Source organism: Ursus maritimus, unplaced genomic scaffold (assembly GCF_017311325.1).
Source record: "Ursus maritimus isolate PB19 unplaced genomic scaffold, ASM1731132v1 scaffold_5, whole genome shotgun sequence".
NCBI lineage: Eukaryota > Metazoa > Chordata > Mammalia > Carnivora > Ursidae > Ursus > Ursus maritimus.
In genome coordinates this window covers 62,783,106-62,808,746 of record NW_024426663.1, presented here as the reverse complement: position 1 = coordinate 62,808,746, position 25,641 = coordinate 62,783,106, and the positions used below count along the sequence as shown (strand labels likewise).

At 36.9% G+C, this 25,641-nt stretch overlaps 1 protein-coding gene and 1 non-coding gene across 2 annotated transcripts in view; one reads left to right on the top strand and one right to left on the bottom strand.

Moving 5' to 3' along the window:
- ADAMTS19 (ADAM metallopeptidase with thrombospondin type 1 motif 19) overlaps positions 1–25,641 on the top strand; it is a 222,990-nt gene that overhangs the window by 7,346 nt on the left and 190,003 nt on the right. The gene's annotated exons all lie outside the window — the stretch shown is intronic.
- LOC121100892 lies at positions 13,669–13,775 on the bottom strand. Its single transcript, XR_005832674.1, has one exon. It is a non-coding gene; the product is annotated as a U6 spliceosomal RNA (small nuclear RNA).

Below are 25,641 nucleotides of genomic sequence, written 5' to 3'. Positions count from 1 at the left end.
TACTTTTATTCTTGCTTCGTTTCCTATAAATGTACTGTTCATATCTTGTACTCGTTTTCTATTAGATTTTTGGTCTTTTTCATTTCTATTCAGAGCTCTTTCTGTATTAGTATTTTAAAAAGGTAAGTGTGAATAACAAAATAATACATGGTGAGTATAGAAAGTTTGGAAAATATATAAAATAAGTCATCTGTAAACTTAACCATCCATTGATAGTCACTTTTTAGTGTCTACGCTTAAAAGGAAATGTAAGTATCAAATGAACACAATTATTTTCAAATTTATTGGTAAGCTAATAAAAGCGGATTTCCTCAAACGTCATTTCTGGTTCATTAGGTTGGCACAAATTATGCAAATTGATAATATCCATGGGACATGCTTGAGGAACACTTAATCTTACACGTAGAAGGAGAGCAAATTAGTTGAGGCTTTTGTATTGTATGTTCTTAAATTTTAAACACCCTTCTTTTCAGGAATATTCCTATATGTGCAAAAGATTTACACATGAGCCTCTTCATTGCAATGTTGTTTTCAAGGGCAGAACATTGTAAGTAATCATCCTTAGCAGGCTATTTATATAGATATATTGTGCTGAATGCCCAGAGGACAAAAACATAAAAGAAGTAATTCCTTGCTTCGATGCATTTATAATCTTCAAGTGTATTTACACTGTTCCTTTGCTTCAACTTCTTGTCCTCCCTGTGTCCATCACAGATCTCTGATTTAGTAAGTGTTCAGTATCTCTTTATCACCTTGAAGAGCGCATCTCTTTAAGGCATTCTGTGGTTTTCTGTTTTAAGATTCAAGATGGCGTGTATGATCATGGTTCCGCCAATGGTGACACATGAGTGGTTTCTGTATGTAGAGTGTGCAGATACTCCAGTCTTATTTAATGCAATCATACTGTGAATTCTAATAAAAAAACTAGTCTTGTAAGAATCATCATGCTGATGAATTAAGTGACATTGTACATTATAAGTCACTAAATTCTTTAATCATATATTAATCGATATCTTAATATCAAGAGAATACAGTCATGGACCAATTTCATGAGAAGAAATTTTGTTTAATATTTGCTTATTAAGTATTTAATTATTATTAATATTTTGTATTTATTTGAAGTTTATTAGCTGAATCAGTGTATGGTGTACTTTTCAAATTCAGGAAATTCTTTACAGGAGCCTGAAAGTATTTTTTATGCAGCACTAAAACAGCACATTTTTATTGAGCTTACGCACAATTGAATGTTTCCGCTTAATTGCAGTTACATTTTTATCCCAGATGGTTTTATGGCTTTCTATGTACAAAGTAAAGAATAATCAGAGGAGTTCCAGGTTCCTAATAGATGGGAAGTGTCTTACCCTAGGAAAGTAATCTTGACATATTTTGAGGCTGTGGGACAACCAGTAGTCCCTCTTGGATTATGATTTGGGGGGTTTCCTGAAAGGAAATTTTAGGATTCCCTTGACTAAGCGAGGACCATAACTTGCTTCAAAGTGCATTTAGGGTGCAGCCATAGTGAGCACATCATCTTGTCTCCATCTCATCTTTATTCTTATGCCAAGCCCTAGACTGAGAGAAGTGAGAAAATGGGAACTAAGCCATTTTAATGCTACCCAGATATTTGTACAGAATTATTGCGTGATGGTGTTGAGAAGGCCCTTGGGGGTTAGAGAGTTTAGTACTTGACTTTTCCAATGAGAGAAACTTGATTTCATTTCATAATTAGTGTGCATATATCTGCAGTAAATTATTAACTGGTTAGGCTTTAACTCAGATGATTAGGAAATAGAGCTGATGAGCCCAGGCAAATTTTGGCATTATTTAACATCTGCTTTCCTGTTGTTTTCCATTTTAAAAAAATAAGATCTAAACATTTGGGCTTTTTTCTTCACAAGCACATAAAGATGTTTTGCCCCAGATTTTTTTTCTTTCTTTCTTTCTTTCTTTCTTTTTTTTTTTTTTGGTCCTTTTATTTCTGCCAGGCTTCATCTAAAATATATGACCACTTTCTGCAGTGAACCCACATCACTGGCTCTTTGCTTATGCTTCTCAGTGCTTTTTTTCCTAAAGTCTGGTGTGCAGACAGCTTTATCAAAATCATGGAGGTAGGGGTGAGGTTGAGGGAGTTGGGAATTCTCCATTTAAGTCAGAATCCCAGACTAGGCCTCGGATCCAAGAAATGCATTTAAAAAGAATCCAAAGTAATTCTTGTGCAAGCTAAAATTTGAGGGTAGCCACTGGGAATTTACGAAACAAACCAGATGAACATATGGGAAAGGGGAAAAAGAGACAGGGAAGCAAACCCTAAGAGACTCTTAACAGTAGAGAACAAACTGAGGGTTGTTGGAGGAAGGGGGTTGAACGGACGGGCTAAATGGGTGATGGGTATTGAGAGCACTTATTAAGATGAGCACTGGATGTCGTATGTAAGTGCTGAATCGCTAAATTCTGCTAGTGAAGCCAATATTACGTTATATGTTCTCTAACTAGAATTTAAATTTTGAGTGACTTTGAAAACTCCAGCATTCACCATCTTTAACCACTAGAGTTACATCCACCAAACTTTACATCCTAGGTGTCTTGAATGGATTTTAATGCACCTTTTTAGCTCCTACAGTGAACTTGGATACCTTTTGTCCTTGCCTTTAACATCCTCCTAGGAACCCACTCAGATCTCATTGAGCTGGAAAGGATTTTATGGATTTCAAATCATTATTCAACAAGTTATAGATGTGAACTAGTTAGTTGGGAGGTGATATAAAGGGACCTTTAAGCTAGTACTAATGTTTTTCTACCCTTTAGGTGAAAAAGTATATAGAAATTGAAACTTGCTTCCCATTCTAGAATTTGGAAGTCAACAAAGCTAAATTATTTCAAAGTGTCATCAACAGGTTTATGGGTAATGTAATAGGAGAAGACTTGTTCCATCTGTTTCACAATAGTTATTGCAATGAAATAAAGTTGATCAGCAACAAAGGAAGAAACTGAACGTACCTTCAGATCGAAAGGGGTGTATGGTGCCAAATAGTTTAGATGTGGATAAATGAAGACTGAGGCACATTATTGAGGAGCATTAGAAAATCACTGAGAGAATTATTAGCTCTTTGCAAGAAATTATCTACCCTGGAATGGCAGGACAGTGTGATCAGGTTAAGAGGACCTTGGAGATGTGTAAGAATTAAATGGTAAGCTATCTCAAATGGCAGAAATAACTAACAAGAAATTAAATAACAAGTCTCATCTATGCATTTACATTCTATGAATTTGGATGTCATGAGTCGTATAAAACTCATTAGAATTAAGAGTCAAAACACATCAACCTGCAAAGAGGAATGGCCAGGCAGGTAATTATATCAACTAATCTGATAGGTGCAAATGATGTATCTCCATTATTACTTAGATCCCAATGTGTGTAAGTAAAATGTGATAGGTACATTTTCATTATAAAATTGTTATATTACCAGCAAATATTTTAGTGTACCCAGTTCATAGATGGGCGGTTCAGTTATTGACCGAGGAACTTATATATAATTAGCATAGAGTCTTTGTGTTGTTTTCTGACTCTGGTTGTGTGCTTGCAGATAGAATACATAGCATTTCAGAATTTTATTACAACAAAATAGAAAGTTTGAGTCCTTTATCATGGAAGTAATAATTATGTATAAATATAACTAATGAAGTATAATGTTTGAGTGATTCATTGTGGACATATCTGTCTTTTAATAAACTTAATCTGGCATCCTCTGTTTTGTCTACTAACACGGATAATTCCTTTGTCTCTGTAGATCTCCAGTTAGAATTTTGTCAGTTCACAATAGGTGTTTTTAATTAGTGATGTTTTAAAAAGTATTGAATCTGTATTTTAGATTGAATGTTTCTATGCAAAAATTTTTCTTTTCTTTTCTTTTTTTTTTAAAGATTTTATTTATTTATTCAACAGAGATAGAGACAGCCAGCGAGAGAGGGAACACAAGCAGGGGGAGTGGGAGAGGAAGAAGCAGGCTCATAGCGGAGGAGCCTGATGTGGGGCTCGATCCCATAACGCCGGGATCACGCCCTGAGCCGAAGGCAGACGCTTAACCGCTGTGCCACCCAGGCACCCCTGCAAAAATTTTTCTAAGTAGAATCTAATTATTTCTCATTAGTAAGATAGATTCATGAATATGCCAAGCTGATTTTTCCAGGGTAAATCATTATTTAAAATGTGACATAAAGGATATTGTGAATTTTTTTTCTACTATCTTTTTCTCTGGTATGATTTATCTGCCCTAAAATTCACCCACATGTACAATACAGTGACTTTTAGTACATTTACAGAATTGTGCCAACATCACTGCTATCCAGTTTTAGAACATTTCCATCAACCCCAAGTGGTCACTCATCCATTTGCAGTCACTCTGTTTCTACCCCCAGTTCTAGGAAACCACTAATTTACTTTCTGTTTGAATACATTTTCCTTTATATTTCATATAAGTGAAATCATATAAAGTTTGGTCTCTTGTGTTTAAGGCTTCTTAAACTTAGTGTAATGTTTTTGAGGTTCTTCTGTGTGGTAGCGTGTGGTAGCATATGTTAGTAGTTCATTTGTCTTCTTGCTGGGTAAAAACCATTGTGTTAAAAAAATTTTTTTAAAAAACATTCTATGTAGAATCTTAGAGAGAGAGAGAGAGCGTAAGCAGGGGGAGGGAGAGAGACAAGCAGACTCCATGCTGAGCATGAAGTCCAACATAGGGCTCAATCCCAGGACCCTGAGATTATGACGTGAGTGGAAATCAAGTCTAAAGCTTAACCGACTGAGCCACCCAGGTGCCCCAATTAGCCACTGTTTATATAACACCACATTTTGCTTATCTCTTTGTAAGTTGTGGACATTTGGGTTGTTTCCACTTTTTCAATTGTGAATAATGGTCATAAGAACAGTCATTGTGTAGGTATATATTTTCATTCCCAGGGGGTAGATGTTTAGGAGCAGAATTGCTAGATCATTTGGTAAATATATTTTGGAAAACTGGCAAATTCTTTTACAAAGTACTGCACCATTTTATATTCCTACCAGCAAAGTATCAGCATTCCAGTTTTTCCACTTCCTCAACAACACCTGTTATTGTCTCATTTTGATCATAACTAATCTATGGCTATGCAGTGGTATCTCCTTGTGCTTTTAGTTTGCATTTCTCTGATGACCGTATGGAGCATCTTGTCATGTGCTGTCTCATAGCTACTCATACGAAATGTCTAATCAGAACTTTATCTATTTTAAGTTAGTTTTTTTTTGTCTTTTGACTATTTGGTTTTACGGGTTCTTTATATACTTGGGTGTAAATGTTTTGTCAGACATAAGATTTGCTACTGTTTTCTTTCAGTCTGTGCTTTTCTATTCAGTTTCTTAATGGTGTCTTCTAAAGCTAACTTTTATAAATTTTGAAAAAATTCCAGTTTCTCATTTTTTTCTTTGTCAAATGTACTTTAGGTGTTGTATTTAATAATTCTGTGTCTAACTTAAAGTTGCATAGACTTTCTCCCATCGTTTGCATAGGTCTTCTTCCATACTTTCAGTTTTCGTATTTAGGTCCATGATTTATTCTGAGTTAGTTTTTGTGTATGGCGTGAAGTCAGGGTCCAAATTAATCTCTTTGCATGTAAATATCTAATTTTTTCTCAACACTGTTTGCTGGGAAGTTCATTCTTTCCTCATGAAATGCCGTAGGACTTTTGTCGAAAGTCAACCATAAATACAAGTTTACTTTTGAATTATTAACACTCTTCTTTATATAAATATATGTGTTTATCCTTATGTCGATACTATAAGGTCATGATTTATGTAGCTTTGTAATATGTTTTGAATTTGGGAACTTCAAGTTTGATTTCTTTTCAAAAAATGTTTTGGCTATTCCCTATCCTTTGCACTTCCATCAAAACTTTAGGATCAGATTGTTAATATCGACATAGGGTCTTCTGGATTTTGATAGAAATTGTGTTTACAGATCAATTTTGGGAGCAATTCCATCTGAAACAACATAAAAACTTTTGTTACCTGGAAATTATTGTTACTAGAGCAGTCATTAGGGGACAGTTTTGAACACTGTGTTGATTGATAAGGAACAGAATTAGCTACTGATAGCCCATATTATAAGGTATAAGATTTAAAATTCATAAGGATTTATGAGAACAAGGAAAGCCACTCATTTGGAGTTATACAAATAAGATATACAAATAGGAAGTTTTACATTTAGTGTCTTTGCACAATTAGGATGTGAATCTAGCTATCATACTCCAGTGCCGCTTCATATATCCCATTGCTGTGAAAAAAACCAAAGTTGTTAGGGTCAAGGTTCAAATAAAAATAAACAAGTAAGTCCAAACAAACAGAAAATCCAAATCTACTGCATCAGTAGATTTTAGTCACAAACATTCACACTTAATCCCTAAATGTAAATTTATATCCAAATAATTCTGTTTATTGAAATGGAGCCAAGATTTCCAGTATACAGCCTTTTATTAAAAACCAAAGTAATATGATTTCTCTGGTAATATGAGTGTAGACAGATGTCTTCCAGCTATAGGAATCATGATTGAGGAAATGTTAGGAAAACGAAGGCCCTTAGATAGTTAATGTATTTGTCATTAATTTAAAAATGATATAAAGAGGCTTCATAAAAGATAGAGATATTGTATTTAGTTAATTTCAGTAGATCATTGTTCACATTTTAGCAGCTCTTACATAGGAGTGTGTTATAAAACTGACAGCATCACAGAATTGATGAAATTTAATATGAAAGCAAATGTGGACTTGGTGTCATTTTAGAAAGCAAACATTTATGAATGCCCAGTTGCAACTGTTGCTCTGGAAAAACCTGGCTCATGAAATAAAAAGTAATGATATCCAAATGTTTTGAATGATAATGAAGGGCAATATACACAGGAAATCTTTATAGTTTTGTTGTTTTTTTTTTAACATACTTAAATTTCTTTTGCTTAAGTTGACTGTAGGTCAGGATTAAATCAGATTTTTATCCCTGTAAATCTTGAATTTCAGCTTTAAGAAATAAAATGATGGGGGCACCTCGGTGGCTCAGTCGTTAAGCGTCTGCCTTCAGCTCAGGGCGTGATCCCAGAGTCCTGGGATTGAGCCCCACATCAGGCTCCTCTGCTGGGAGCCTGCTTCTTCCTCTCTCACTCCCTCTGCCTGTGTGTTCCCTCTCTCGCTGGCTGTCTCTCTCTCCATCAAATAAATAAATAAAATCTTAATAAAAAAAAAAAGAAATAAAATGATGGCTCAAGAATTCTGCCAGGATAGATGCTTTGGAGTGATCAGGGGAAAATAGACAAGACATATTTACAAATACCACTTGAAATTTGGATCCAAATTTAAGTTGGTAGAATAGTAAATTAAAGAAATATGTTTGACTACTAATTTGATTCCCATGATGGTTTATTTTGCCTTTTCAGTTTCTATAGTTCTTTCTCCTTGTCAGGCCCCAAGAGTTTACATAATCTATGTGAATTGACACAACCTTCCTTGGAGGGAGGTAGAGTCATGAAGGGGGTCAGCAGTTGGAAAGATGAAAGAGGAGAAGCAAATCCACTGGTGCATATTTAGAATGTGTTCTAAGCTTAAGAATGTGGAAACCCCTTATTTCTATTTGAAATGCTTTTGTTTTGTTTTTTTTTTTGTTTTTGTTTTTGTTGTTTGTTTTTTTTTTTTAAAGATTTTATTTATTTATTCGACAGCGATAGAGACAGCCAGCGAGAGAGGGAACACAAACAGGGGGAGCGGGAGAGGAAGAAGCAGGCTCACAGTGGAAGAGCCTGACGTGGGGCTTGATCCCAGAACGCTGGGATCACGCCCTGAGCCGAAGGCAGACGCTTAACCTCTGTGCCACCCAGGCGCCCCTGAAATGCTTTTGGAATAACATACTAAAGCATCCCTGGGGACAGCCCAGCACTGCACATTAATATGGTTTAAGAGAGCTCCAAAGCATTTGCCTATGGTTAGCTCAGTTGTAGTATTTTAGTAAGTGTTCTAATAACTTGGCTCCTCTTGCCTTGGCTGTGGAGTGTCCGCAAGTGCACAGTGTCCAATTTTTGGGTGCTTGGTCACATGGTCTTACGTGTTCTGAACCTATTAATAACTCACCATAGACTTGTAAGAGAATACATCAGACTCTATATTGGAACTGTATAATCAACTGGCTACTTAATCCTTCTCTCATTTCTTTCCATTACCCACTCCTCTAGAAGATGCGCATTCAGTTCTGTTCAGTGCTTATAGTCCCTCCCATTCCTGTAATTCTGAAATGGATTCCAATAAATTAATCTTGGAGACTTAAAAAAACACAATGTAGATGCAAGGGAAGATGATGGAGGACCTCCATAATACTACAAATGGTTATAACTGTGATAATAACAAGTCTTTCAGGTACTGTAGTTTATAAACTGCATTTACAAAATCTTTTGATTATGGTATGTCTGCACATTTTTAGAAAATAAGTGACCTGCTCAAATGAATGCATAGGTGTGTGTAGCTTTCCATGCCCTGGCAGTGGCATACAAGAGATATGCCTGCAAGAAATAGAGGTACTGGACTCTTCCACTAGTCATACCTACGAGGGCAGGAAGTAGGTAACGCCTCCACCTTTTTCTTTTTCAGATCGATAAAGATCAGTGAATAGAATGCTATTTGCATCAATTTTTAAAAAGAAAGACTTGAGGCCCAGTATACAAATAGCTATATTTATTGAGCACTGCCATACACTGTACTCACACTCATACTCATGCTGCCGTACCGATGGCTAATTTTCATAGAAACCCACTAAGATACATGCTCTCACTCAATTTTATAGATAAGATGCTGAAGCTCTTGGATATTGAGTAAATCACCCATATCAGGCTAGGAGGTGAAATGCAGAGTCACACCTGTGTGTGTGTGTGCATATGTGAGCATGTGTATTTGTGTATGTGGTGAAAATATTTTGTTGCTTTAGTTTTATTTATCAGAGATGTATAACATTCACATTTTAATTCTTTGATCCTAGGTATAGGGTGGAAATTGACATGTAGAGGATATAAGAATAGATTTTTACATAATAGAAATTACTAATTTTTTTGAGAGGCAGAAAAATAATTTTGATGGGGGAGGGGTGAAGGGGGAGGAAGAGAAAGGAACTTGAGCAGGCTCCCCACTCATTGCAGAGCCTGATGCAGGGCTTGATTTCATGACCCTGAGATCATGACCTGAGCTGAAATCAGGAGTCAGAAGCTGAACTGACTGAGCCACCCAGGCTCCCAGAAATTACTGATTTTTGATATAACCTATCTTTTCTTACTCCTTCTAGTTGCTGTCTTGTATTAGGATTCTCAAAAATTTAAAGCAAGAAATTAGTACACAGAAGAGAGAGATTTTCTTTAAAATATGCCTGACAGAGTCCAATACCATAAACACTTCTGAAAGCAAAGAATTTATTAATGTCACTTGCCAGTTTCATTGGTGGAAAATGCTGTTGGAAAATCCTGGCATCTTGGAATTAATCTTGGTTTTGTTCTTTGCAATACATAGAATGCTGTATCTCTCTTATGACAGTCAGCAGTGACTATGACAACAGCTACAGACAGAGTGATAATTTATGAATCAGTTCATTTTGGGGCACTGTACCTGGTGGTTTTTAACAGTTACCTGAGTAGTTTTTATAGTAATCCTGTGAGGAAGGTGTTGTTAACACCCATTTTGTTGATCAGGAAATTGAGGAATTTGCTTGAGGTCTCCAAGGAAGCAAGCTTGGAATCAAATCCAGGTCTGCCTGGTTTGAAAGTTAATACCCTTCATGGTGGTGGTTTGAAGACTGAGTTCTGCAGAGCTATAAAGTTCTGAAGTGTCGTTTCAGAAGCTGCCATGTTTCAGCTTTTGGAGTGAAGGAGAATGAAGGGGGAGGGTTAAGAGTAGAGGGTGAACTCCAGGCTATTCTAACTTGAGTGTCATCAGTGCCATTGTTTTCTGTTTAATAGCATGTCATTTTCATAGAATATTTGGTTTAAAAAGTGTCCAAGTAGAATAAAACAGTTTTCTTGGAACTCCTGGAACTTTGACTTCCAGCCATGATGAAAGAGGAGCTAGAATATCAGGCAAACTACGTGAATTAACAGGTTTTCAGGCATTAGACAAAAGGTAGCACGTGGCAGTCATTCCTGAGAGAAAAGATACCAATGAAGAATCTGTGCATATGTCCCAGTTTACAGCCTGAGTGAGGCTGCAGCGCTGAAAGGGGACAAAAATAGAGCCTGGCATTCTTACTGAATTAAAGAGACATGATTGGGATTTGAGAGAAGCTGAGCTCAGAACCTAGGATTTGCTGAGGGACTAAAGAGGACGCAGCTGTGCATTAGGAGAGATCTTCTGATGTGCAGAGGGTTCTTCTGGTGTGTTTGTCTGATAACTGGTCTGACATTTGTATCACCCCAGAGCACACATTATTTTTCTAGTACTCAGGGGATATATTCCAACGTAATACCTTATTCTGGGCCATAAAGTAAGTCTCCATGAAGTTAAGGGGAGTGAAATAATACAAAGTAAGTCTTCTCAATCCAACAAAATTACAAATAGAAATCAGTAAGAGAAAAGTATTTGGGATATCCTCAAATATTTAGAAATGAAATAATACACTTCTAGATAACATAGGGGTCAGGGAAGAAATCAGAAAGGAAATTAGAAAATATTGGGAAGTGAACGAAAATGAAATACAAACGTACTGTGTGGACTGGAACTAAATTGGTGCATAGAGGAAAATATTTGCATCACACGCATAGAAAAAAGAAAAAGATCTCAAATCAATGATCTCAGTATACACATGAAGAAATTAGAACAAGAAGAGCAAATGAAACCTAAATTAAGCATAAAGGATAAATAAAAATAAGACCTTGAAAAAGAGAATAGAATAGTAATATGGAAAATTAGTTAAATCAAAAGTTGGTGCATTAAAAATAAAAATAATCGATAAACTATTTTTCAAGAAAAAAAGATAAAACACAAATGCTCAGTATAAATAGAGTGAGGACATCATTACAAATACAACAGGCATGAAAGGGACTATAATGAACAACTTTGTGACAATAAATTCAGGGACTTAGAGGAAATGGACAAAGAATGTCATAAAACACCAAAGCTCCCTGAAGAAAAATTAGTAAATCTGAAGAACATTCTTTCTTTCTTTTTTAAAGATTTATTTATTTATTCGAGAGCGAGAGCACGCGCGCATGCGCGCGCACACACGGGTCAATAGGGGAGGGGCAGAGGGAAAGAATTTCAAGCAGACTCCCTGCCAAGCTCAGAGCCTGAGGCAGTGTTCAATCTGCCATCGAGATCTGAGCTGGAATCAAGAGTCAGACCCTTAAACCGACTGAGCCAACCAGACGTCCCCCAAACAGCACTATCTCTAATGAGAAATTGAACTTGTAGTTAAGAACTCTCCCCAGGCAAAAATGGCTCACCTCATAAATTCTATCAATTTAAGGGCCTTCAGTCATCCAGACGCCCTTTTAGGTGTCAAGGTGAATTATTCCCTCACCTTTTTCATTTTTCTGTTCCATGTATATGGAACAGAAGATACTTCATGTGGGGTATTTTGTTCCCTTTATTTCTCCAAATTAAGAGAACTACCAGGTTTCTTAATTCCCAAAGAACACAATGATCCAAAAAAAACACCAACTTTCCATCATATTAGACATAAATTTGCAAGATTTCAGGTAAGTGCTGCTCTAAACATTTGTTTACATTGCAACAGAACTCATGAGAATGAAGAACTGTTACTGGTGGTGCTCCATGACATTGCTGTAACTGTCCTTTACTGTCTACACCATCCTCTCCCACTGATCACCGGCCTTTTATTTGCATTTCCAGAAATCACACCATCACCATTTGCTGTGTACCATGGCAGATTTTCATCCATTATTTTTAAGTTGAGATTTTCTAAATGAATTTCTATGAAAGCATTATCCTTTAAGGAAAATTCCATTCTTAGGATTTTCTTTGGGTGTGTAGGTAGGACCATAGGTACATGACATTTATGTATTTTCATGCACTTAATTTTGCTTATATAATATAAATGGGATTATAATTATAATTATGTCTTCTGTAACTTTTTTGTTCAGTGAATGGTAAGAGATTTTTATTCACTTGGGATACTAATATTTTATTAGCTATATACATTACAAATATCTTTTACAAGTTTGTAGCTTCAGGATCATTTTATGCCATTTATGTAAATTTTTTAAATAACTATATAATATTCCGTAATATGAGAGCACAATAATTTGTTTAAAATGCTAATATAACTTCTTAGTTAAGAGCAAGCCACTTTGCCATCTATTATCTCTGTTACTTTGAATAAGATATTTCATCTCTCTGACGTTCTGCTTCATATTTAAAACAAGGAAAAATATTTCCTATTTCATATGATTGTAGTTGAGATTAGAGAAATAATGCAAATAAATTATTCCCAGAACAGGTTTCTCATCCTCACCACTAATGACATTTTGGGTAGGATAATTGTTGTGGGCAGCTGTTTTGTGCATTGTAGAATGTTTAATAGAATCTTTGGCCTCTACCCATTAGATGCCCCATCAAGACAACCAAAAATGTGTCTAGACATTGCCAGATTCTGCACCCCCTCCTTGGAGTGGGGGATACAGATATACCCACTGAGAATCACTGTTAAAGAGAAGAGCCTGGTATGGTACATGGTGTTAAGTCTGCTCCAGGAAGCTGGACATATTCACAGCCAAGTTCTCAGGGATGATCTTTGCATGGACTACATCATGAGGGGCTCTTGCTACAGTTCTGCCTGGTAGGGGCCATTAAGAAAGCTGCCCATGTTGCCAGGCTTTAGGTTGGTGCCATTTTTACACTAACACAAATAACAATAATTTCACAATATGACAATCAGTTACATAGATCTTTGCACATCTATATGAGTATAATTACCAGAGATATTCCTGGAAATGTTCTCTTTGATGGGGGGAGGCAACACAGGGCTTGCAATATTGAAATTTTGATATATTCTGTTAAATCACCTTCCAGAAATACTAGACCTGTCTACAGTCTCCCCTATTGTACCTAAGAGTGCCTAAGAGTGCTCTTTTCTTCGTATCTTCATCCAGAGTGAATGCTAATATTTCTTTGTATTAAAACATATTTTATGAATTTTTAATGTTTCTTTCCATAACTTACCTTTCTTCTGTGGATTGCATGCAGATAATCATTGCCCATTTTTCTATTAATCTTTCAGTCATTAAAAGCTACACCTAATCTCCAATTATGAAGCTACTTAAGTGTACAGAAAAGCACAGAGATTAAATACAACTACACCTAGGTTTCCTGAGTGTTAACATTTTACCATTTTTTGCTTAAGATTTTTATTTTGAAATTTTGCACATGATGTTGAGCCATTTTATTTTCTGAATTCCCAGATGTAACCACTCTTCTCAAATTTGTATACATATTTTCCATCCATACTTTAATAATCGTATTAAATAGGTATGCATCCATAAAAATCTATACAGCATTGTTTTGTATTTTAAAAATTTGCACAAATGGAATCATACTGCACACATCTTTCTAGAACTTGGCTTTTAAAAATTCATATTGCATTTTTGAGTTTTTTAATGTAATTTTTTAAAAATATGGACTGCGTCATGAATTTGCTTGTTATCCTTGTGCAGGGACCTTGCCAGTCTTCTCGGTATCATTCCAATTTCAGTGTATGTGCTGCAGAAGTGAGCATGTCTGGTCCACCCTTTAAACTGCAATATTTGTTTGTATACAGTAGAGTTTATTTTTCCATTCCCCTACTGATTAACGTTCACTCACCTCACCCTCCCCTTTAGTTTTTATATTTTGAAGTTACAAGCAATATAATAATGATCATCTTTACGTGAGTTTTGGGTGCCCTTGTGCAAGAGTTTCTCTTAGGTATATACCTATCGGTAATATGTTGGCTTATGGACATATACATCTTCATGTTATATATTATTAAATTGTTCTTCATGGTGATTATAATACTCTTTCCTTTTGCCAGCTGCGTGTTTTCCCACAACCATACCAACAAACTCCTGGTATTGTCAGACTGTTATTTTTTCTTCTCATCTTTACTTACATTTTGGTAATTAGTAGAACAAAAATTTTGAACATCTATGACAGAGCATGGGGGCAGGGCAGAGGGACAGGGAGAGAGAATCCCAAGCAGACTCCGTGCTGAGCACAGAGCCCCTCACTGGGCTCAATCCCATGACCCCAAGGTCACGACCTAAGCCAAAACCAAGAGTCAGACACTCAGCAGAATGCTCCACCCAGGTGCCCGTAGAAAAATTTGTTTTTAAAAATGGAAAGACTGAACAATACCACCAACTCACTTGATTTAACTGGCACTTTCAGAAAATTTTGTATTTAATACACATAGAACAGTCATCAAGCTAGATCATATGTGTTGGGGCTGTTAAACTCTTCTCAACACATTTTAAGTAACTGAAAACGTATTAATGTGTTCTCTGGAAACAGTGGAATTCATGGAAATCAGCAACAAAATAATGCCTGAAAATTAGTATAAATTTGTAAGTGAAACAATACACTACCAAATAGTACATAGAGAAAAGAAGAACTCACTGGGGAACTTAAAATTTTTTGAAATGAATGAAAATAAGAACACTATCTCAAAATATATCGGAGGCAGCTGAGTAATACTTATGGGAAAACTATATCATTAAATACTTAACGTCAGGAAATAAGATAGTTCCATCTTAAATTAGGAAAAGAAGAGCAAATTAAATCCAAAATGTGTAGAAGGAGATAATATATGTAAGAATAGAAATCATTAAAGCAGAAAAAGTGGAGAAAAATAAAATTTCTGGAAAGTACAATAAAATGCTATATCTCTAGCTAGATAGATCAAATAAGAAGAAAATGCGGATTATCATTAGGAATAAAAGGGAGACATCACAACAGTTTCTTTAGAATTAAAATTATAATAAGGAAATTTTATGAACCACTTTATGTCAAGAAAGTTTACCACTTTACCACTAGGTGAAAGGGATAAATCCTTGAAAAATACATATTAAGAAACTGACAAAAATAATGTGGAACATCTGTAGAGCCCTAAATATAGTATAATTGAATTTGTAGTTAAAATTTTTTCTTTAAAGAAAATTCCAGGCCCAAATGCCTTCATTAGTGAATTTTGTTAATCATCTATAGATGAAATACCACAGATTCTTTGAAGTCATTTGAAGAGACGGAACAGTTCCCAATACTTTTATGGGGACAGCATTATCCTGCTATCAAAAACAGATAAAGAGGGGGGCCTGGGTGGCTCAGTCACTTGGGTGTCTGACTCTTGATTTTGGCTCAGGTCATGATCTCGGGGTTATGGCATTGAGCCCCACATCAGGCAGGCTCTGTGCTGGGAGTGGAGCCTACTTGGGATTCTCTCTCTCCCTCTCCCTCTGCTACTCCCTCCCCAATCTCTCTCTCTCCCTCAAACAAACAAACAAAAACCAGATAAAGATACTGCCAGCAAAAAAAAAAAAAAAAAAAGACAAAAAAACCCCTGTAGTCTAATCATAGACACATATACACTAAAATACTTACCAAATATTAACAGATCAAATTCAGCAATAGGTAAAAAGAGTAATATATCATGACCAGAAAGAGTTTAGCCCAAGAATACAAGGATGGCTTAACCTTAGAAATGTCTATCAGTGTCATTTACTGTATGAAACAAAGAGAAAAACTATACAATAATGTATAAATTATACATTATATAATGTATAAATTTAATATTAATTTCTGATAAAAATGTTCAGCAAACTAAGAGATTGTACATACCAAAACCTGTCCATGCACATCTACAAAAAACAAAAGCAAAATCCCTGGTTGACGTCATTTTTAAATCAGAAGACTGTGTGTGTATTATCGGTAATAAGATGAGGATATCCATTTTAACCACTTCTATTCAATGTTGCCACCAGAGGTCTTATTTAAAAATTAAAGACATGTAGATAGATCAGTAAGAGACAACATGATTATATACATGAAAAATCCTAAGAAACCTATAAAATAGCTAGTAAAACTAAAAAGTCAGTTTAGAAAGGTCAAAAGTTGTGATGCCAATTTACAGTAAATGAGTGTGCACGCGCACTTGTGTGTGTGTGAGAGAGAGAGAAAGATTGAGAGAGAGAGGGAGAGAGGGAGGGAGGCAGGGAGGGAGGACACATCAATTCTTTTCTCCTTTGCTTCTAACATTCTCCTGCTCCCCTCTGTAGGTCCACATACTATTGAAACCTAAATGAGATACTCTTTCCAATATAATTATTACTAATCAAACAGTAAAGTTGAGGCAACTTAAACTTCTTTCTTAGATGTCTATACAACCTGGGCATTTATTTTAATTCCTGAAGAGTTTCACGGTTATTTTCTTCTCTTCAAAGGCATAGTTGGGCACTGTCAAGATGCAGAGAAAAATTTGAGTCAGGGCTTAAAAAGCAAGATGGTAATTTTTCAACATATGATGTTATTGATTATATATATAACAGTGCTTTTCAACCATAAAGTTCAACTCTTACCATTTTAAAGTTCTATAAATAAAGTTGCTTAAAAACTTACTCTGTAGGGGGCCCTTGGGTGGCTCAGTTGGCTAAGCGTCTGACTCTTGATTTCAGCTCAGGTCAAGGTCTCAGGGTTGTGAGTTCAAGCCCCATGTCAGGTTCCGTGCTGGTTGTGGAGCGTGCTTGAGCTTCTCTCTCTCCCTCTGCCCCTTCCCCGACAAAAACCAAAAACAAAAAAACCTCACTCTGTAGTATAAGTCAATATTAAGTGTTTCTATTTTATGGTCTTTGAGATTTGTTTTTAAATTTAATAGAAATGTGTCTTATAGTAAGTATATTTGTGCGAGTCTGTGCGTATATATATAGTGTGTATATATATATATAATATGTATATATGTATGTGTGTGTGTATATATTATAAACTATATATATTGTTTATAATAACATAGGGCAGATCCAGTTCACCATCCTGCATAGTGTCTTGATTCAGTTCTAAATGGTCAGATTCCTATTCATGGACCATAATATATATAAAAAATATATAATTAGCATATATACTAATTAAAGGAACTGAATTTTAAAGTTTTGTGTGTTTCTTCTTTTTGTATATGTAAAATAATAAATACATTTATCCTTTCTTTTGGCATCTGTACTGAAATCCAAATAGCATAACATTTTCTAGATGAACTTTCTCAGTTTGGAATAATCGCAGTTTGTTGAAATAATTTACTTTCGGTTTACGGGAGTGGTCTGTGTTCTTACTAATTAAGAGTGTAATTCAATAAAATATTTTGTCTTGAACTCTTTAAAGCAATTTATTCTGGTGTACCTTGAGTTAGTGAGAACTGTAATTCGTATGTATTCTTCGGGTAGTTGTTGAATCAAACCTGAAGGGATTCATACCCATATATGGATTTGAAGTCTACATGTTGGATAAGTTGAATAAATAATAAGTCCCAGATAAATTGCAAGACCCAAAGAAAGCATGAGGCAATGCTGTAACTCTGTATTGTGTGGGTGGTGTGACTTTTAGGCCTCTGGTTTTATTTACTTTCTGCTAGAGATCCTATTAACAGTCATAGCACAGGAAGCATACCAGGCTTTTATGTTGAATTGAAAATCTTAGTTACCTAGAGATAAAGTACTTAGGAGTTTGTAAGGTAGAACACAGGAATAGTTCGCTTTCTGCAGAGATTTATGGTTGTATAAAGTGCTTTCACATATATCATTTCATTTAATGGACAGGAAGCTGTTATTCATAAGATAGGAAAGGGTTGCTTTAATTTCACTCTTAATGTTGCCTTTGTCCTGGCTAAGCTTGACACAGACACTTACACCCATTTTTATCTGCCAAGCATCAGCCCAGCTCCTAAGGCTGAAAAGTGAACCAAGTTTGGCATGAGTGTTCTTGAAACGAATGAGTGGTGTTTAAGGAAATTAATCCAGAGTCTAGAATACATTTTAAAATGTTACGGAGCCTCAGTAGTCTATGAAGATCAGACTTGTAGTGTCACAATTGGGTCTATTTAGCTTACTTTCATAGCTTTGGTGTACTACCCGAATCAGTAGGTAGTAATTCTGACATCATTATCGCATTCGGGCTAGCATGTAGCCAGTGCCCATTATGAAATGCAAAGCGTGATTTATACACTCAATTAAAACAGTTGGTGGGTCTTCTCATCTTCAGGCTCATTACCAAAAGAAAAAGAAAGGTGATGTGGCAGGTGAGAGGAAACAGTGCCTCTTGAATTCTCTTTCCTGTATTCATCTGTCTGTGATTTGGAACGTGTTAGTCGTCTCTAAGGCCCTTTTGGTAACCACGGTGATACCGTCGGTGTAGCCTGTGGTGGGATGCTCAGGGAAGTCTCTGTGAAGAAGCCCATTTCAAAACCTCCTGGCCTATGGCAGCTTCAGTTTTCAAACAGAACTGCAAGGCCCTTAACCTTTCCTTTTTTAATTCAGTGATCTCAGATCTTCCATTTTTATCTTTTATGAGAATCTTTTCAGGACCATTGGCTCTTAGTTTCCTGGATGCATGCACAGCTCAGTTGTAAGTTCCCGAGATTGCCTGTTTTCATATTTTCTAGGAAGCATATTCTGAGTTATGTGGATGCTTTGGAAGCATCCGCCTTTTGCGATGAGGGCTTTGGCCCTCTTATTTGGAATGGTGCATAGTGTTTGTTTTGAACATTGCTGTTGATGAGAATTTTTTTACAGGTTAAACTGTTAGTTTCTCAGGAGCCGGGATCAACAGACCTTGGTATTTTTTACTCTAACAATGACAAAAACAAGAACCAAGGATGTTATATGACTTGCTTATGCTGACACTGGCCCCACGTGATGAAGTACTGAATTTGGTCTTTCCGTGGCCACATACTCTGCCTTATCCTCTATGCTTAAGGTTTGTTCTGGATACGTTGAATTGTATGAAATTGTCAATATATGAATGTTTGACGTACAATAAAAAGCAATTTCATGTGCTACAACCTATAAACATACCCCAAACACCAAAAAACTCCATTGAGGAAAAGCTCCTTCTATATGCAGCTAAAACTGAATATATATTTTTTTAAAGTTTAGTTCTAAGTTTACAGGGGAAAAAAAACTTCAGTCATTACTAATTGCAAATGGAATGCCAGAGGTAACAAGCTCACTTGTAGAGCTCCTTGGCTCCTTTAAATTAAGAGCGTGGACTTAGGAGCCCTTGTGTGAGTCCAAGCTCTCCTATTATAATCGTAGTGTGTAACCTTAGACAATTTACTTACCCTCTCAGTGTCTCTGTGTCTTCACCTTTAAGCATGCAGCAAGTTACTTAGAAGTTATGGAAAATATTTTGGTCAGCGCATGAAATAATCTTCTAGACTTTTAGAAATGCTACCTATTAGAATTTTTAGTTAATTAAATGAAAGAGGAATAGTAAATTAGGTTAATAAGTAGTGGTATACCCATGTGCAATTTGTACATCAGTTTGTTTAAGTAGGTCTGAAAGAAAACATATAAACCTAACTAGCCCTTGCATTCCAGGAAATGTCTGTTGGTCGAATGAGCAGTTAAATGAAGTTTTCTCACTAACATTCTGCCACCAAAATTCCTCTCAAATTTTTAGTGCTGAAGTGGCCTCTAGGATTTGATTTCCAAAAGGACTCTGACACTTCCCCATTCAAGTACAAATAAATGACATAGTGACTTCTCATGGCCAAGTGATCAAAGTAACTATGAAATGCACACCCACAGAGATGTTGGGTTGATTTCCTTGTTTTCCTGTAACCTTCAATTTCCTACCCAGCCTTCACAAATTTCAGAAGAATGTGTAGGAAGCAGAAATGAGAAGAGAATGCCCTTGGGTAGCCTGCTAAGGACTGTGCTAAGTACTTTACAAGGTAAGAATAAATTCGTAGTATTGTATGAAAGGTACACAATGTGCTCAAATTCTACCAAATAAAAATTAATTAATTTCAAGCTTGTGAAAGATGGGATAAGTACTGGCATGTGGCATTGAAGTCTAGTTAGGTATCAAGACAAGAAACTCCCCGACCCTTCACATAAACCCATGTGATCTGATGCAGATGTGTCATTACATCCTAGATTACTAAGAGAATTTACAGAGTAAATTTTCCCCATCTTCCATTGAAATGGATATTGCATGTAGCATTAATGAAGTAAGGAATTGAATGGTAGTTGTTCTAACTTTTCATTTGAATTATAAACAAATAAATGTCCATATTTCAGAATAGTTAATTGCAAAAGATGGGGTTATGTGGACCTAACAGAGACAAGTATTCACTTGGGGCTACTGATAACATTTTCTCTTACTGTACCCACATCAGCATTGGGAATAGCTGGTCGTGCTGTCCCTCCTTCTTGACACGTATCTTTATTGCTTGGTATCCAGGACCCTACAGCTCCCTGACTGCTCTCTCTCAGGCTGCTTCATTGACCATTCTTCTTCTCTATACCTTCCTAACAGTGTGACCTACTGCTCAGTCACGGGCCTTCTTTTCTGCCCTGTGCACACTTATTTGGGGATCTTACCCAGTCTCATAGCTTAAATGCCAACTATACAACAGTGATTCCAAAATATGTAGTTCTAGTTTAGACCTCTCTGTTGATCTCCAAGTTTGTATGTCCAGGTATGTATTTGACTTTTCAACATGAGGTCTAGCAGGTCTATCAAACTTATAACATGTTTCAAACTGAATGATCGTCTCTCCCACTCCAACCCCAAATTCTCCTCTCCCCACATTATTCTTCATTCTGCTGATGGTCATTTGGCTGGGGCCAAAAATCGTAGTGTGGTCCTGAATTCTTTTCTTTCCTTTGGAGTGCGCATTCAAACATTGCAAGCTCTACCTTCTACTTGAGCTGTCAATAACCTGTCATCATGTGACCTTTACCCCGTCTGTGTCTATCCTCAGTACAGCCACTGGAGTGAACCTTTTTAGATAGGTCCAAGTTTGCTCGTTGTAGTACTTGTAAGGACAGTACATATGTAGTGAAAATTTAAAACATGAGAGCAAATGATACACACATCTTCAGTGTAGTAGTTACCTCTTAGCAATAAGAGAAGGGAGTTGGTTTTGGGAAGGTGTGCTGGTCCATTTCAACTGAATCGAGAAATTGTTATATTTTTAAAAAATTATCTACAGTGCGTAAATGTTAACGTTTCTTAAATACTAGGAATGGATTCCTGGACAGTCTTTTGTCTTGTATATTTCTGAAGGTTTGAAATATTTCCTAAGAAAGAAGGGTGAATAATTTTAAATAAAAGCACTTTCTCTCTTGTCTTATACCAGTCTGTACCAGGTTCCTAATGTGCTACTTTTGTTATAGTCTGTTATTTCAACTCATCCTAATTCTAGACATTTTTTATTGAACATTCACTTCCATACCTTAAAAATCTAAGAAAATCAAACGTAAGAATGACTTTGATAAACTAGAGAGCATTCAAGTAAAATGAAAAGAATGAAGACAGATTTCATATCAGGGATGGTAATTGGCCACATACAGAGAGGCCAAGAGGGTATTTGTCATATATTTGAAGTGTAGAAAGGTGCTTAGGATGTACAGTCAGGACTCATGATTTAACGTGGTGGTGAAGAAGCCTTCTGGGCCTTTTTAAGAAATATTTCTGAGACTTACTGCTGTCCATTAGAGGCCTGGATTGCTTCAGAGCAGTGACTGCCCTATTAGTGATTGAAATGCGTAAGCAGAATATTAAATATTTATCAAAGGTGTTGATGAATGATTTCTTCTCTGGGTGAAATTTGGAACAAAGTGACCCCTGATTTCTGGTTTGGATACGCTCTTGTTTATAAATGTCTGTTTTACAACGTGATGCATGGGTGTAATATTCCTGATGTGGTCTGGTATGTGCAGAGTGCTTTGGGGTTCCTAGTTTTTACCAGATTTTTTCAGCCCTTTAGGTATATGACCTCTTAAGTCAGCCTGATGTTACAGTAGTTTTTTGAGCCTATGTACTCAGTGATGGGACAAAAGAGAGAGCAGGAAAGGTGAAGAGGAAAGACGCTCAATTGCGTTCTTTCAGTACTGTCTAGTCAGATTGGTATTTGGGGATTATGAAGTTAAGAAAAAGGACATGGGGACGAACTTTGTTGGCACAAGATTTATTTTTCCCTGTAAGGGGGTAAAACACCAATATAATTTCTTGGACATTACCTAATGCCATTCAAAATGGGGGTATGGGAGAATATCTGAATTATCCAAGGGTCCTAAATGGAAAAGTAGTAACACATTTTGCTGATGTGCATGCAAATGAGAAAGAAGACTTAAAATCTGCAGTAAGGAAACTCCTTATTTCCAGATCTTCCTTGACTTACAGTGGGGTTGCATCCTGATAAACCCATCATAAATTGAAAACATCGTAAGTAAAAATGTATTCAATGCACCTAAACTACTGAACACCATCCCTTAGCCTAGCTTACCTTAAATGTGTTCAGAACACTTACCTTAGCCTACAGTTGGGCAAAATCATCTAATACGAAGTGTACTTTATAATATACTGTGGTCTGTCTTCTGTGATTTCTTGAACACTGCAGTGAAAGTGAAAAACACAATGCTTCCGTGCGTACTGAATGGTTGTAGTAGGTCCGTCAATTGCTTAGTCTTGGGATCACGTGGCTGGCTGGCCGTTGTGGCTCTTCCCTGCCCAGACTCAAGAGAGAGGATTGTATGCATGTCGCCAGCCCAGGAAAAGATCCAATTCAGAATTTTTAAAAAAGACTTTATGTGTTCTTTTGAGACAGAGCGAGTGAGAGAGAGAGCACGAGTGCGCATAGGGGCAGAGGGAGAGGGAGAAGCAGACTCTCCACTGAGCAGGGACCCTGACGTAGGGCTCAATCCCAGGACGTAGGGCTCAATCCCAGGACATTGAGATGATGACCTGAACTGAAGGCAGCACTTAAGTCACCCAGACGCCCCCAAATTCAGAATTTGAATTATAGTTTCTACTGAACGCACATTGCTTTTGCACCATCGTCCGGTTGTATTCTCGTTAAGTCAACCCTGTTGTAATTGGCGACTGTCTGTATTATCAAAGATACTTAAGATTGGCTCTTTTAACACGTTCGGTGCACTGCTGTATTTGCTGCATCTGGCACATCGGCTGACACATAGTATGTACTCAGTAAATGTTGTCGAGTAAATTAATTATTTTATTTATTTGACCTTTCGTTGAATCCAGAAAAGAAGTTGCAGCACATTTTCCATGTCTCTGAGTACCAGTGCTATGGCCCTTGACGAGTTTGCTCCACTAACCTTGTTTCCATGGTAAACTGAATTCGCATCCACTCCCTCGGGGTATGTAGGAGGTTGGCAACGTCTCTGTGAATTGTGAGGTCACCAGTGAGACCTGGCAGTGAGGAGCACTTCCCCACATCGCAGCTGCGCAGCTGCCTCAGTGGTCTCATTCAGTTCCACTGGAAGCACATCACGGGGCTGGAACTGCATGAGATAAGTGCTGTAGGGGCTCATCACCATGGTGAGTGGCTCTGCAGAGTCGCCCTGTGACTAACCCTTTAACAACTAGGTGTACAACTGAATATGCACCAGCTCATTAAGAGCCGGGGTGAGTGGCGAGCTGGAAGCCAACTGTTAAAAAAGTACATAGGGCAAGCAGAGTTAGTTAAGAAACTGAAATTCTCCTCCTGACTCAAAAAAATGGAACATGTAAAATTCTCTTACTTGCTGTAAAACAAAAGTCACATTGTTAGGACTTTGGAGAACCCTGACTGATGTAGGCAGAGGAGTGTTCTTTCGCTTGGTTTTTGCTGCTGGATTTAACAGAAGCATGAGCACATGTGTTTGATCATCTTGCGTAGGGACCAGTGAATTTTTAACCCAAGCCCTGTGGGTTAGGGCAGTAGCTTCTTCGGAGTGAGCGGAATGAGAGCTTATTCCTGTCTTTTTTTTTTTTTTTTTTTTTAAGCCACTTCTAGAAAGAGTTAATTCTTATTTTAAAAAAATCAACTAGCTCCTACTTTTCCTTTAACTTCACTGGCTCTTCCTTTGCTGATTCCTTCTCTGTTTCTCAATGATAGGGTCCTCTGGGTTTGGTTTTAGGCTCTCTTTTGCTCTTTCTCTATACTCCCTTTCTGGATAACATCACTCTTCCCTGCGGATTGAAAGATTATCTTTTTGTTGGCAGCTCCCAGACATATGTCTCCAGCTCAGAACTCTGTACTAAGCTCCATACTCCAACTGTCTGCTTGATTTCTCCACTTGGAGATTTCACAGATACATCAAACCTAATAAGGTCCTTTGATTTACATCTCAATTACAGACCTGTATCTCCCCTTCTGGAGTACTTAAGCCAGAAACTCTGAAGTCATCCTTAATTCTCTGAGTTATTGTCCCTCCATGTCCCAGCATCTAAACCATTTAACAAATTGGAGTGGTCACCCTCTGGTGTGTATGAGTATCTAAAATCAATCTCAAGTGTGGTGACTTTTCTCCACATCCTTAGTTCAGCCACTGTATGTTGCTCCTTTGGTCTGAGTCACCATAGGCTGGCTCTTGAATTGTTATAGTTCACTTCAGCCTGGTCTTCCTGATTCTCTTCTTGTCACCCTATCATCTGTTTTCCAAAAAAAAAGAACAAGAGTGACTTTCTTCAAAATTTCTATCTGATTATGCCATCCACTGTCAGTTGCTTCCAATTACGTTTCCAATAAAATCTCAGTGCCTTCTCCTGCTCTTCAGAGCTCTCTAGGAATCATGGCCTGCCAACCCATCTGTTCTATTTCTGCTACTATTATTATTTGTTTGTGACTCCTGCCACTGCCTCAGTCTCCCTGTCGATTCTTTCACGCTGTCCTCGCTCATCTATAGGTCTTCCTCACTGATAGACTTTACACCAATGCCACCATTATTAACTGTTTTAATTACAGCAGTGCACCCCCAACAAGTCTTATATCCCTCTATTTCAACCTCTCTTTTAAACTAAAGTATAATCTAAGTCACATCTGTACATTGTTTGTAAAGTCAACACTTACAAGAATTTTGGTGGAAAAAATAAACTATCCTGCTCTCTCCTTTCTGTGCTTGATTTCTGCCTTCCAGGAGCAATCGCGTTTCTTTTAGTACTTCCCTTACCTCTGTATTGCAAAGGAATACTGTTACATTATTTGTCCTTTGGTTTTCATTTTTAAAATAAAATTTACTGTGGCATAAATATATAGAACACAAACGTATGTTGTAATAAATAATAATTAAAAAGTGTGCACTTTTGTAAACACCAAGTCAATCTGTTGAATTCTTCCCGTGTATTTTGCAGGGTCATAGTATTGGTATGTGGCATCCTCTGCCTAATTTATAATTATGTATATTTGTCTGGATACCTGATTTTTCCTGTCTTTCCCCCTCATGTTTAAGGTCCGTGAAGATAGGAATTAAAATCTCTTTTCATTTTTGAAGCTTCAGTGCCTTGCACGCTGGCATGGGGCAAGTATTCAGTAGGTACATTTGTAACATGTGATCATCAGGAAGGTAGAGTAGAACATAATAGCTTTTGGGCTACACTGGTTGATAAACTTA